Here is a 14746-nt window from a genome sequence, read left to right as displayed (position 1 = left end):
ATTACTGTAGAACAGAGAATTTAACTCAGTTTTATGAGTATCTATACTTTCATGAATTTGGGAATATTTCTTTGATACTGACTTGAAACAAGTGAATTGCTTTCTTTATGAAAGAAAATGTTGAATTCTCACAAGATTTCTGATATTAGAGTCAGAAGTCTCATCAAATTTATGCTCAAAAAAATAAACAAAGGAACTCCATGGAGTGTTAAGTGAGGAGATAGGAAAATGAGCAAATCAGTCATTTCTAAGAGCAGCAGCTGAGAAATATCAGCAGTCATAAGATTAGAATGTGCTTCTGGAAGACAGAAGAGTGATGGGCATATTATAATGTAGGGAGCAAGTACTCAGTGCACGTAACAAAGTTGCTTTAGTGGAGCTAGAAGCCATGGGCAGTTCCCTAAAGTAGGTGGAGAAAAAGGATCAGAGAGTAATATGACTCATATATTTCAATAAAAAAAAAAAAACAGACATGTGCCACGCCATTCGCATTCCTTCTCATAAAGAAAACTTTCAAAACAAATAATTTCCAGATAAATAATTGTTATATCAAGCACAATATATGTCTTCTTCAGTGAGTTTTTTATATTGTAAGATTGCCCTTGCTTTTGTATTTGAGTATGTCTACATTCATATCTGTAAAATTATTCTATATTTTAACATACCTCCAAAACATAAACACACACACACATATATTTGCACATGTGCACGTGCGCGCACACACACACACACACACACACCCCACTACTTTAAACACCCCCATTCAAGGAAAAGCAAATAAGAACAAAAGTAATTCAGGGTAATGATTAAATTAATTTGCCTCTTTTATTTGTTATGTTTACCAATGTCACAATGCTGGAAGTAAATTTAGCAATAAAAATCTAATTGAAGAAGATGCAAACAAATTAATAAAATCTACTTTATTTTTTTAATTAATTTATTTTTTATACTCATACTATATTCCCCCACCTTGCGCCCCTCCCCAGCCAACCTCCAATTGTTCCACATCCCATGCCTCCTCCCCACCTACCTATCTCCATGTGGATGTCCCCAGTTCCCACCACACCTAACTCCTAAACTCCCTGGGGCCTCCAGTCTCTTGAGGGTTAGGTGTATCATCTCTGAATGAACACAGACCTGGCAGTCCTCTACTGTATGTGTGTTGGGGCTTCATATCAGCTGGTATATGCTGCTTGCATGGTGGTTCAGTATTTCAGAGATCTCTGGAGTCCAGATTAATTGAGCTTGCTGGTTCTCCTACAGGATCACCCTTCTCCTCTGCATCTTTCATCATTCCCTAATTCAACAATAGGGGTCAGCTGCTTCTTTCTATTGGTTGGGTGCAAATATCTGCATCTGACTCTTTCAGCTGCTTGTTGGGTCTTCCAGAGTGAGGTCATGCTAGGTCCCTGTCTGTGAGCTCTCCATAGCCTCAGTAATAGTGTCAGGCCTTGGGACTTCCTGTTGATCTTGATCCTACTTTGGGCCTGTCACTGGACCTTCTTTTCCTCAGACTCCTCTCCATTTCCATCCCTGTAATTCTTTCAGACAGGAACAATTATGGGTCAGAGTTGTGACTGTAGGATGGTCTCCATTTCTCTCATTTAATGGCCTGTCTTCCTGCTGGAAGTGGCCTCTATAAATTCCCTCCCCCTACTGTTGGGCATTTCATCTAAGATCTCTCCCTTTGAGTCCTGAGAGTCTTTCACCTCCTAGGTCTCTGGGTGCATTCTGGAGGGTTCCCCCAACCTCCTATCTCACTATTTGCCTGTTTCATTCTTTCTGCTGGACTTCTGGACTTCAGTCATTTTCTCTCACCCCAAAAAATATCAGGTTCACTTCTCTCTCCTAGTCCCCACCCCATCCACTTTCTGTCCCAGGTCCCTCCCTCCCTCCTCACTGTGATTGCTTTCCTCTCCCTCCCAAGTGGGACTGAGGCATCCTCACTTTGGTCCTTCAGCTTGCTGATCTTTTTGAGTTATGTGGGCTTTATCTTGGGTATTTGGCACTATTGGGGCTAGGGGGTGGGTAATATCCTCTTATTAGTGAGTACATATCATGTATGGGTCTGAATTGCCTCACTCAAGATGATATTTTCTACTTCCATTCATTTGCCTTCAAACCTCAGGATGTCCCCATTATTTTTTTTTCAGGATATTTTCTTTATTTACATTTCAAATGTTATCCCCTTTTCCGATTTCCCTCCCTCCCAAAACTCCCTATCACATCCTCCCTCCTCTGCTTCTATGAGGGTGTTCCTCCACACACTCCCACCTCCCCGTCCTTGATTTCCCTACATTGGGGCATCTATCAAGCCTTCATAGGACCAAGAACCTCTCCTGCCATTGATGCATGATAAGACCATCCTCTGCTACATATGCAGCTGTAGCCATGTGTAGTCTTTTTTGGATGGCTTAGTACCTGGGAGTTCTAGGGGAACTGATGGGTTGATATTGTTGTTCTTGTTCTTCTTATGGGTTACAAATATCTTCAGTTCCTTCAGTCCTTTCTCTAACTCCTTTATTGGGAACCCTGAGCTCAATCCAATGGGTAAATGTGAACATCCATCTCTGTATTTGTAAGGCTCTGGCAGGGCCTCTCAGGAGACAGCCATACCAGGCTCCTTTCAGCATGCACTTCTTGGCATCCACAATAGTGTCTGGGTTTGGTGACAGCATATGGGATGAATCTCCAGGTGGATAATCTCTAGGTGGCCGTTCTTTCAGTCTCTGCTCAGCACTTTACTTCCATATTTTCTCCTGTGAGTATTTTTTTCTCCTTCTAAGAAGGACCGACTTCTTATTGGTCTTACTTCTTATTGAGTGAGCTTCATATGGTCTGTGAATTGTATCCTGGTTATTTGGAACTTTTGGGCTAATATCTACTTATCAGTGAGTGCATACTATGTGTGTTCTTTTGTGATTGGGTTACCTCCCTCAGGATGATATTTACTAGTTCCATCCACTTGCCTTCAAAACTCAGAATGTCCTCATTCTTAGTAGCTGAGAAGTATTCCATTGTGTAAATAACCACATTATCTATATCTACTCTTCTGTTGTGGGACATCTGGGCTGTGTCCAACTTCTGGCTATCAAAAACAAGGCTTCTATGAACATAGTGGAACATGTGCCCCTGTGGAATTGTGGGGCATCTTTTGGGTATATTCCCAAGAGTGGTATTGCTGGGTCTTCAGTAGAACTATTTTCAATTTTCTGAGGAACCTTCAGATTGATTTCCAGAGTGCTGTATGAGTTTGAAATCCCACCCGCAATGGCGAGTGTTCCTCATTCTCCACATCTTAGCCAACATGTGATTTTTCTAAATTGTTTAGGAAATAATATAGCAACTATATATACTTCAACTTTCATTTCCTACCTCTTAATAGAGAACTAACTTTACTATTAACACCATAACCAGTGATTCCTATCCGTGTGTTGCTGTACTAGATTGTTGTGTCTTACTTAACTTCATTTTCATACAGTAATTCAGTGAGAATTGTGTAAACCACTCAAGTCATATCAGGAAGTTTGAATATGTAACATGGATCATATGAACTTGAGGCAAATGTACTGAACATAATTGTCATTTACATAAGAAGGTTATGATGAAATTATTCTGACATCTAAATAATTAAAAAAAAAATACATATGCCTTTTAGTGAAAAGTTTGATGAGGGTCAAAATTTGCTCCCAGGAATTTTTTAAGTTATATCTTGGGAGACCTGCTGGATTTCTTTTTTAACTGTCATATTTCTTTTCACAAACTATGGCCTTCTGAACGCTGAAAAAGTAGAAGCAGAATCCTACAATATTCCAGAAGAACTTTATATAATCATAAACCCAATATGGTCTGATGTTCCCAGTTCTTATCTTTCGACCACAAAGAAGCAGGAGGTCCCACATGGCTCGAGGCAGACAAAGAAGAGAGTACTCTGTGTGTTGACCCAGGATGATCCAAGCAGATATAACTGAAATTTCCATTAAAAACACTTTAATTAACTTCACTTAGAAATTTTCTAAATTAACGGGTAGATTTTACTTTACTTAGCGTTCGTTCTTGTTATTTGTTATACTAAGCAATTTGTTTAGAATAAGTCAGTTAAAATCACATTTACAACCAAATTAAAAGCCTAACAGCAGTTATTTTTGTCAATCCTTATTATTATATTTTAGCCTAGTTACCTATTCTGTACTTTGAAATTATATACAAATAATTACGTTTTGAATGAATGCATACTCAGATGAACAGTTCTTCCTATTTAAAGAAAATGGCTTATTTTCTTGAAAATAATTTCTCCTAACTTAAACATTCATTTTATTTTTCTAATGGATGTGGATTTTTTTATGAAATAAACAAATCTCTGAGGAAGATTTATTCATAAGGTTTCCTTGGGGAGATGAGTTGAATGGCAAAATCTACAAACATTTAATGATAAAGTTAATGATATATAGAATTTATGTGTTATATGAATTCAACTAAAAAAATAAACCTTTTATCAGAAACAAAGAGCTCTGTCTACCATAACTCTTGGGAAAACAACTGTGTGTGTTTTACATAATCCACAGTCTTTAACAGTAAGAAAGGCACCATTAGCTTTAAAATATTCAGGAGACAGGATAAACACAAATATTTTATCTCTACTGTTATTTTTTGTGCTCATTCTATGTAGAATAAACTGAACTTGAACAAGGCTATCATTCTCAGTACATCATGTAAGTATATTAGAAAGAAATAATATATGTAGATTCCTCCTGGTGTAATATATATAGAAAAAAGTCAATTTGTTCATAAATAATGAGCAACAAAATCTCAAAAAGATTAACAAATCACAACAAATCAAAACCTAGTGGAAGCAAAATACCTATTAAACAGAAACCCAAGAGCATGAACTCGAACATTTCCCAAGCAGTCCTCGATTATTCATCCCCTACGATATTTCTTTGTTATGTTGTTATCATATGTGTTCATTCAGCTACATAGGAAATACAGACTCCATGTGAATTCCATAAAGTGGATAATAAAAATGGGAAGGAAAAATATTTTGTTTTGGAAGATAACTTTGTAATTATATTTATGTACAGAAAACTTAGTGTACATTTAACCCAATTTAGTGGCCAGTTCTTTAGCCTTTGCCTTTTCCAGCTTGGCAATTCGAGCCACAGACTTAGGACCCAGGATGTTGCCTCCCCAGTGGCGACGGATCTCGTCGTATCTGTCATTATAATTGGCCCTAATAGCTTCCACCAGCTTAGCCAGAGCACCCTTGTCTTCCGAGTTAACCTGTGTGAAGGCAACAGTGGTGCACGTCTTCCTGCGGACCAGGCGCCCCAGCCTAGCCTTTCCCTTGATGATGCAGTAGGGCACCCCCATCTTTCGACACAGGGCAGGCAGGAAAACCACCAGCTCAATGGGGTCTACATCATGGGCAATCACCACCAGTTGAGCCTTCTTATTTTCCACCAAGGTGGTAACTGTATTGACTCCTGCTCGGAGGACGGGTGGTCTCTTAGTTGAGACATCCCCTTTGCCAGCAGCTTTCTTCTCAGCACGGTCCAGTAGCCTTTGCTTCTTATCTTGCTTTGTCTCTGGTCTGTACTTGTGGGCAAGCTTAAGCAGCTGAGTTGCTGTTTGCCTGTCCAGGGCCTGGGTGAACTGCTTAATGGCAGGAGGTAGTTTGAGACGCTTATAGAGGATGGCTCTCTGCTGCTGCAGCCTGATGTAGCGAGGCCATTTGACGAAGCGTGTTAGATCTCTTTTGGGCTGTATGTCCTGACCAATGCCGAAGTTCTTGGGCCTCTTCTCAAACAAAGGATTGACCACCATCTTGGCCTCCTGTTTCTTGACGACGGCGGGGGGCCGGGGCCACCTTCTTCCCCTTCGCCTTCTTTCCTTTGGGCATCTTGCTCAGCTGGTGGAGAGAGCGGAAAAATATTTTTAATACAAGGAAAAAGATCACAGCACAGAGATGTTGTTTTAAGTTTGAGTACACTATCATTCTAAGACTTGTGATAAAGATGTATGTGAGATATATATTTACATGTATATATTATGATATATAAGTGCATATGATATATACATTAAATTCATATAAATAAAGTACATATATACATTCTTTAAATTCAGAAGGAATGATTGGAATTAAATATTGAAGCAATATAACCTCCCTAGAAATTATTTTTAAAATTAGATATATTAAAATATAAGATATGAATGCTTTAGCCACAGATGAATAAATTATAAATCCTAGGATGAAGGCAACTATGCTATAAAATATAATAACAACTATACCCTAGCACTTCACACAGCCCCTCCTATGTATCCCATCTATGTGGCTCATATATGTAGAATGAACCACAGATAATGGCTTTACAAAGAGGGTAAAGCAGTAATCTTCACTGAGAAGTCATCCAAATAATCACCTAATATAAATGGTCAGTCCTAAACATGTACACATAAAAGATAAATGAACTCAGTAGGTTGTATACATGCATGTATGTGTGTATGAGTGTGTGTGTGTGTGTGTGTGTGTGTGTGTGGAGGGGGAATCCTAAAATAGAGTCAGAAAGCCTGAAGAATGACAAAGGATTTAACATAGAGAGTGAGAAGAGAAGTGGAAAATGAATGTATTGAAAATAGTCCTATGTTATTCTTTCATAGACCAGGCACATGGTAAAAAGTGGAATACAAGGCAAGATAGATAAATGACGAACATTATTAATATACCTGATCATGAAACAGTCAACCTTTTAGGAAAGACACCACAAACAAGGCACGATCCTTACATTCATTTCATTCTTGAATTGGAGGAAATACAAAATTGAACAATGATTAAAACCACTCTTCAGTTCTTGTACTGGAGAGATTATACTGAGAGCCTCATGTCAACTTGCATTATTGTGTACAAAAATGTTATTATTCTGCAATATTTTATTACTTCTATTTTCCATTCCTGTCCTAGTCTACTTCCTTTATTAATCAATATGTTACTCCACTATTTATGAAATTCCTCTTAAGTATGAAATATTGATTCAGGCATAGGTATTTTGACTTGTAATATGGATTGTATTTTACACCAAGAGAGTAAATAAACAGCTAACATATTAAGCAAGATGATAACCAGAACAAATGCAAGCAAGGAAGGTATGTATTCAAGTACAGTGAGAGTTAGAGAGATTGTTTTCTGTGTGTTGTAGAGTAAGAACACAGGAATATTAATATTTGTAGACATAGTAAATGAAATGTTAGCTCAAACATATATATATACATTGAAAAGAAACTGAAGGACACATTCTGAAGCATGAGGTGTTTGTTTCATATCTTGTATTCATGCGACTAAAGGACCAGGAAGGTGCTCCAAGAAATACAGAAAATCGGTTCTTTCTCATGATTGTATGCAGATATGATCTGTGTGGGCCACAAACTCTGTTCTAACAATTTTTTCTGTATTATCAGAGAAGGGGAAGAATCTGTAACAAAATGTTGAGTATAATGGTTATATAAACTGAGTATGTGTCTGTTTCTGTCTCCTAATAATAACATTTGCCTAACAAAGCTGTCATAGGTTGTCAGTTAATTAATATCATACAAAGGCTGACTATCTATATATAATGGTTATAAATATATTATATATTATATTTAGCAACTAGAAATTCAGAACAATACCAGCACATCTTAAGAAAACATTGTTAGCCGGGCAGTGGTGGTGCATGCCTTTAATCCCAGCACTTGGGAGGCAGAGGCAGGTGGATTTTTGAGTTCGAGGCCAGCCTGGTCTACAGAGTGAGTTCCAGGACAGCCAGGGCTACACAGAGAAACCCTGTCTCAAAAAAACAAAAAACAAAAAAAGCAAAACAAGAAAACATTGTTAAACTATACAAGGGAAAAAAAAGTTTCCCAAAAAATTTCAAGGAATGAAGAAATACATATTGAAAAAAATCACAAAGATTTCACATGTTAGTCAATCTTGTGTTATAATTTTTCAATATAAATTTTAATAGTGTATAAAATAATGTAGTGAGGGGATTTTAAATACTTTTATATAATTATTACCATTTTGAAAAATACACATTTTAAACCTTATTTTGCATATTTATTACAATTCATTAACAACATTGTTGCTATTTTATGTTATTAGATACTATATGTTTATAGTATGTTAAAAGATACTATATCTTTTCTTTGAGAAAACAAGTTTACAATTACAATGTCCAAAATTTTAAGAATCACTGAGCTATATCTATGTCATTTCAGTACTGTTTAAACCTGAATGTTGAACCGTCTCTGAATTTAGACAATGGAAAATCACTATTGTGATCTGTGATATAAGTTAGATAAACAGCATTCAGAGTTAAGGAATATTCACATGTCATGATCAGATTTAAATATGCAGGTGCTATATTTTAATAGTCTACATCAATGGGATTTATGAAACTTCAGGAGGAACATCTATCTTCTGTTCTTTAGAGGTCTCACTGTCCTCCCAATCTCGTTGGTTCAAGAGTTGACTAGAAAAATTAATTACAACTGTTCACCATTTTAAGCTAGGTACTGCAGGTCTCTAGGACAGGTTGCATCAGTGGGAGGCAGTTTGAAATGACTCCAATGATTTTGACACTGAAAAACAATTTACAACTAGTGTATTTTCTTCGTAGTTTGAAATGTGCAATATTTTTACCTCTGAATATTATTCATTATGATTGAGAAAGTGTGCAAGGACGCTTTTTAATAGCCTAAGAGATTCATTCTACCTTAAAGGTTTTCATCAAAGACTTGTCTGTGCAACTGAGTATGTGTCATGCAGAACTGCACTGTCATCAAACGACATTAATCTAAAATCTGAGGTTACCCGCAGGTGAGGAAATAAATTGAGATTTGGAGTGTCGAGCATGCCACACAGAGTGATATTCAGCACTGAACTAATAATAAATCTATTTGTGACATTGTTAGTATTTTAAAATAATAAAGAGTTTTTTTTGGCATTAAAAGAGGAGTCACAGAGCAGCAGTTTTTTAAGGTGCTTGATGATTTGAGTTCAAGAATAAAATAGAAAATAGAAGAAAATGTATGTTCAATAACTTCTCTGTTTTAAGAAATATTTCTTGTTAAAACATGTTAGTAGGTGGTTTGATTGATCAAAAATTATTAATTTAGGAGCAAATCTAAAATTACTACAGTTACTTCAAAATATCTGAATAACAATCTTATTAATATATTTATTATACTCTCTTACCCATTGCATTTAAAAATGTTCTCATGTAACAGAAAATTGTGATGAACAATGAGATGGAATCTAGGCTTTGTCATATATCTGTATTTTCTCATAATTAGCAGATAAATTAAGAATCGTATTGCAATGTATCCTCCTTATAGTAAAATATTATTGGGTATTTTTGAAAATATGTTTTGGTCATCATTAAATAATTATGTTCTTAAACTCATATACCGAGTGTAAGACATCACATCTTGATCATTTGCAAACTTATCTATTTTTAACTTCTTTGAGCACTTTCATCTGCTAGACTATAGTATTTAGTCCTGTTTCATGATCTTCATATGGCTCTCTTGAGTCTTATTCTTTAGGGTTTTTTTAAAACTGCATGATGTTTTAAGGACCAAAACCAAGCTAAAACCAAGAAGCTAATAAATGTGAGAATTAACTATGCCTTGCTCATTCCACAGGCATCCTTATTAACAACATGTGGATGAGAAAATCTATTTCCAGATGAATAGTATCTAAGCAAGTTGTGTCATCATTTTTAAAATCTATTATAGTCCATTTTGGGTTTTTTTTTGATGTTATCTACTTCCATAATTTCTAAATCCAAATCTTCCATTACACATGTAATTTGCAGCCCTCATTAAAGATACTTCTCTTTTCAGTAGGCAGATAACATGACAGAAAACTAAAGCCATTGTTTGTGTGCAAATATCTGCATCTGACTCTTTCAGCTTATCTTCGGTTCTTTCAGAGAGCAGCCATGCTAGGTCCCTTTTTGTGAGTACTCCATAGCCTCAGTAATAGTGTCAGGCCTTGGGACCTCCCCTTGAGCTGGATCTCACTTTGGGCCTGTTGCTGGATCTTCTTTCCTCAGGCTCCTCTTCATTTTCATCCCTGTAATTCTTTCAGACAGGAACAATTATGGGTCAGAGATTGACTGTGGGATGGCAATCCCATCCCTCACTTGATGTCCTATCTTCCTGCTGGAGGTGGGCTCTATAAGTTCCCTCTCTCTACTGTTGGGCATTTCGTCTAAGGGCCCTCCCTTTGATTCCTGAGAGTCTCGGATCTTCCAGGTCTCTGGTGCATTCTGGAGGGTCCCATCAACCTCCTATTTCCAATGGACAGAAGCAGCTGACCCTGTTGAATTAGAGAAGGCTGGAACAAACTAAGGAGAAGGGCAATATTTTAGAGAGACCAGAAGTCTCAATTAATCTGGACCCTTGAGATCTCTCAAACACTGGACCACCAAACAGACAGCATACTCCAGCTGATATGAGGTGCCCAACAACATACAGTAGATGACTTCCAGATCTGTGTTCATTCAGAGATGATGCACCTAACTCTCAAGTGACTGGAGGCCCCAGGGAGTTTATAGGTCAGGTGGAGTGGGGGATGGGAGCATCCATGTGGAGACAGTGGGGTGGGGAGAAGGTGTGGGATGTAGAGTAGTTAGAAGGTGGACAGGGGGCAGGGAATGGAATATGGACTTTAAAAACTAAACTGATTTCATAAAAAAGAATGGTACCAAAAAGAAAAGAAAAGAAAAAGAAAAAGAAAAAAGAAAAAAGAAAACTAAAGCCAATCAAAATGCAGAGAGCAATGGACCATAGGGTATCCAGCCCCAGATGATACATCTGAAAGACTTCTTCTGAATACAAGGTGCAGAGGACATCAAATAAGGGTCAGAAAAATTGTAAGTTCCAGAATTGACTTCTCAGAAAATGTCCATAGAAGGCCATAGAATTTACTGCTATGAAGTTTAAAATACTTGCTTGCTTAGACATGACATGAACAAGGAAGACATAGACAAGACCTGAACAAGAAAGATACCAATAGAAATGTTAACATAGAAAGTTTAAAGGAGTGGAAGAGTGGAGAAGAATTGTAGCCCCATAGGAAGAACAATAATGGCTTGCAGGACCACTCAGTGCTCCCAGGGACCAAGCAAGGAGTAGACAGGGAGGGATCCATGGCTCCAGATACATATGTGACAGAGGATGGTTTTGTCTGACATCAATGGGAGGGGAGGCCCTTGATCCTCTGGAGATTTCATGCCCCAGAGTAGGGGGATACTGGAGCAGTGGTGCAGGAGAGGGTGGGGGAAAACACTCATAGAGGCAAAGAGGAGAGGTGACAGGACAGATGTGGAAATAAGGGTTGTGGAAGGGTCACTGGGTAGGGGAATATTATTTGAGATGTAAATGTTTGGAATGATTAATTAAAAAATGAAGAAGAAAGAAAGTTTGAATCCCATTGTTTCTCAACATTCTACAAAGATCTCTATCTAGGCAACAGAAGAATGCTAACCATAGAGATAGTCTTAATTAGGGAAGAGCTCTTGCAATTGCTTATCTAATACCCAGTGGTCAGCTTTTGTGACATTATATAGACTGAGCAATTTGCATTTATATTTTTAGGAAAATGTGTGTGTGTGTGTGTGTGTGTGTGTGTGTGTGTGTAACAACAACCGTGGGTTTGAGAGAGAGTTAGCAAGAGGCAGATGAGAAAGAAACTTGGGACGTGTTATAGGAAGGAAAAGGAAGAAGTAATTTTGTAATTATATTTTGGTTTCACTTTTAATTAAAAAACTGTTATCTACCAACAGATGTGAGATTTCTTCCTATTTTTTTATCCACAAAGAGTTTATGCTGACTAATTTTATACCAACTTGACACAGGCTAGAGTCAACAGAGAGAAGGGAGTCACAGTTAAGAAAATGCCTCCATAAGATCAGGCATAAGATCAGTCAAGATGTCAAGGCATGTTCTTAATTGGTGATTGATGTGGGCCTAGCTCATTGTGGATAGGACCAGCACTGGGCTTGTGGTTCTTAGTTCAACAGGACAGCAGGACTTTCAATCAATGTGTAGCAAAACAGTAAGAAGCATTCATCCATGGCTTTTGCATCAGCTCATGTCTCCAGGATCCTATCCTTATTAGGGTCCTATCCTGACTTCTTCCATTGATGAACAGTGACGTGTAAATATAAGCCAAATAGCACCTTTCCTCCCAAGTTTGTTTTTGGTCTGGTTATGGTGTTTCATTACAGCAATAATAACCTTAACTAAGACAGAGCTTAACTAATAATACTTAATTATTTTATCTATTATTACCAATTGGAAATTTTCACAATTTTAAAATCAACTTATAATGAGAAAGATAAAAACTATAAATGAAGAAACAATAATGATAAATATAATGGTCAAATAATATTAAGCTCATATATATATATATGTATATATATATATATATATAGACATATATAGACATATATATACACACACATATATCTACACATACAGGTAGTTATCAAAATAATTTTAACATTTTCAGTCTTAGAAATTAATTGTATTTGAGTTCCTCTCATGTACAACTTTAATAATTGACATAATTTTTAGATTATTGAAATACAAAAAATTAAAGTTTAAATATTGCAATTAAAATTCAATTTACATAATAATATTTTGATTATAAAATTAAAATTAGATTAATGAAATGTTTATTTAATTGTGTGTGATCTAAACTACAGATGTGAATTCTCACAGCCAACCCTTGGACTGAGCACAGGGACCCCAATGGAGTAGTTAGAGAAAGCATGAAGGAGCTAAAGGGTTTAGGAACCCTACAGGAAGAACAACAATATCAACCACCCAGATCTCCCCACAGAGCTCCCAGGGACTAAACCACCAAAGAGTACATATGGAAGGACCAATGTTTCTAGCTTCATATTTAGCAGAGGATGGTCTTATCTGAAATCAAAGGGAAGAGAGGTCCTTGGTCCTGTAGAAGCTCTATGACCCAGCAAAGGAGAATGCTAGGGGGCTGAGGTAGGAGGGGGGTAGGTAGGTGTGGGAGCATCCTCATAGAAGCAGAGTGGATAGGGATGGGGTAGGAGGTTTTATTGGGAAGGGGGATAACATTTGAAATGTAAATAAGTGAAATAACCAATAAAACAGGATGACAAAATTTTTTTGTAAGTTTGAAAATAAATAGAGTTGAGAAATCTTAGGTGGAAAAACTTGTAGGATTCCCACAAAGAAATTATTTTAAATAACAGAAACATCTAGCTGCTGGAACTTAAAAAATGCAGTACAAGCAAAAGGGACAATTTTTGGTATCACATTATCTCTTAAGTTATGTAAAAGTCATTTGAGGTGTTTCTTCTTTCACTATGTTACTATTATTATTATTATTATTATTATTATTATTATCAGCAGCAGCAATTATTATCAGAGATACTTCTAATTTCTACTTTTATTTATACTTTTCTGTCATTATCCTGTATCTCACCACAACACTTTTACATTCATTTGCCTTTTGTTACACAGAAAAAAATACAGTAGATGCCTGAAACAGGTGATGATCTATAAAATGCATGGCCTCTTACACACACCACACACACACACACACACACACACACACACACACACACTCAGATATAGAGACAGGGAGAGACAGAAACAGACAGAGGCACATAGATACAGAGAAAGAGAGACAGAGACAGAGGGAGAGAGACAGAGAGACAGATGAACACAGAAAGAGATAGAAAGAAACAAGTGTTAAACAATAAATAAATTATAAAAATAAAATAGAAATAAATTAATTTAAAAAATAGAAATAAACAACAACAACAACAAAAATCCACTCATATGCACACAATGTAGACTCTTTTTGTCTACAAGATTCATAGACCATATTATGTCTACTTCCCTGATTTAAAACTCTGATATTGAAGCTTTAAGATTGAGTGAATTTGGTGTTTAAGATACTGAAGAACAGGAATTTTAAAAAATTAATATTTAATTATTTATGAAGTAATCTTGAATAATTACATATATGTATATATATACATATATATATATGTATATATATATATGAAACTAACAAGAAATATAGTCAAATATGCTTACAAGTGCTGAAGTAGTTCTTTAAGGAACCCTACCTCAAATGGGAAATCTGTAACACAGTACGTACGTACAAGGCACAGCCACTGTGCTGTAGATGACTCTACCAGGGCATTCCACTACAAAATCTTCTCACATTTGGGTCTTCTATGGTGTTCTATATTGATCTCTATCCTTCTCAAAGAGAAGTATAATTGATGAGGAATGATAACTCCATTGTGAGAATACAAATAAATATTTAGATTGTAACTAGTGATGATGCAGGATCAGTAACATGGCCGCCTAAACACAATTTGTGAGATCAGTACCCATAGCCATGCTAGCATAGAAGGATAGCATCTCAAGGTCCTTCAGTTCTAAAGAACTAAAGATAATAATATAAAGCTGAGAGCTGAGGACGGAAGAAAAAGTCTTTCCAAAGAAAGAGCACCTCAACTGGTTATTCAAAACCACGTGATCAGGCATGAAATTATAATTATATAAATAAGAATTGTTTGAACTGTGCAGATTGCATAAATATATTTAGGAGTACACAGAAGTATGCATACACATGTGTGTGTGCAATTACAATAAAAAGAATCTATGGATCTGAGAGAAACAAGTGAGTGTACATGGGACGGGT

General features: G+C 36.5%; 1 pseudogene across 1 annotated transcript; it reads right to left on the bottom strand.

Moving 5' to 3' along the window:
• Positions 1 to 5054: 5054 nt before the first annotated feature.
• LOC116070468 lies at positions 5055 to 5905 on the bottom strand (annotated as a pseudogene). The gene has a single exon (XR_004110407.1). The product of XR_004110407.1 is annotated as a 60S ribosomal protein L7a pseudogene (transcript).
• Positions 5906 to 14746: the final 8841 nt, after the last annotated feature.

Source organism: Mastomys coucha, unplaced genomic scaffold (genome assembly GCF_008632895.1).
Source record: "Mastomys coucha isolate ucsf_1 unplaced genomic scaffold, UCSF_Mcou_1 pScaffold22, whole genome shotgun sequence".
NCBI lineage: Eukaryota > Metazoa > Chordata > Mammalia > Rodentia > Muridae > Mastomys > Mastomys coucha.
This window is presented reverse-complemented; position numbering and strand designations above follow the sequence as displayed.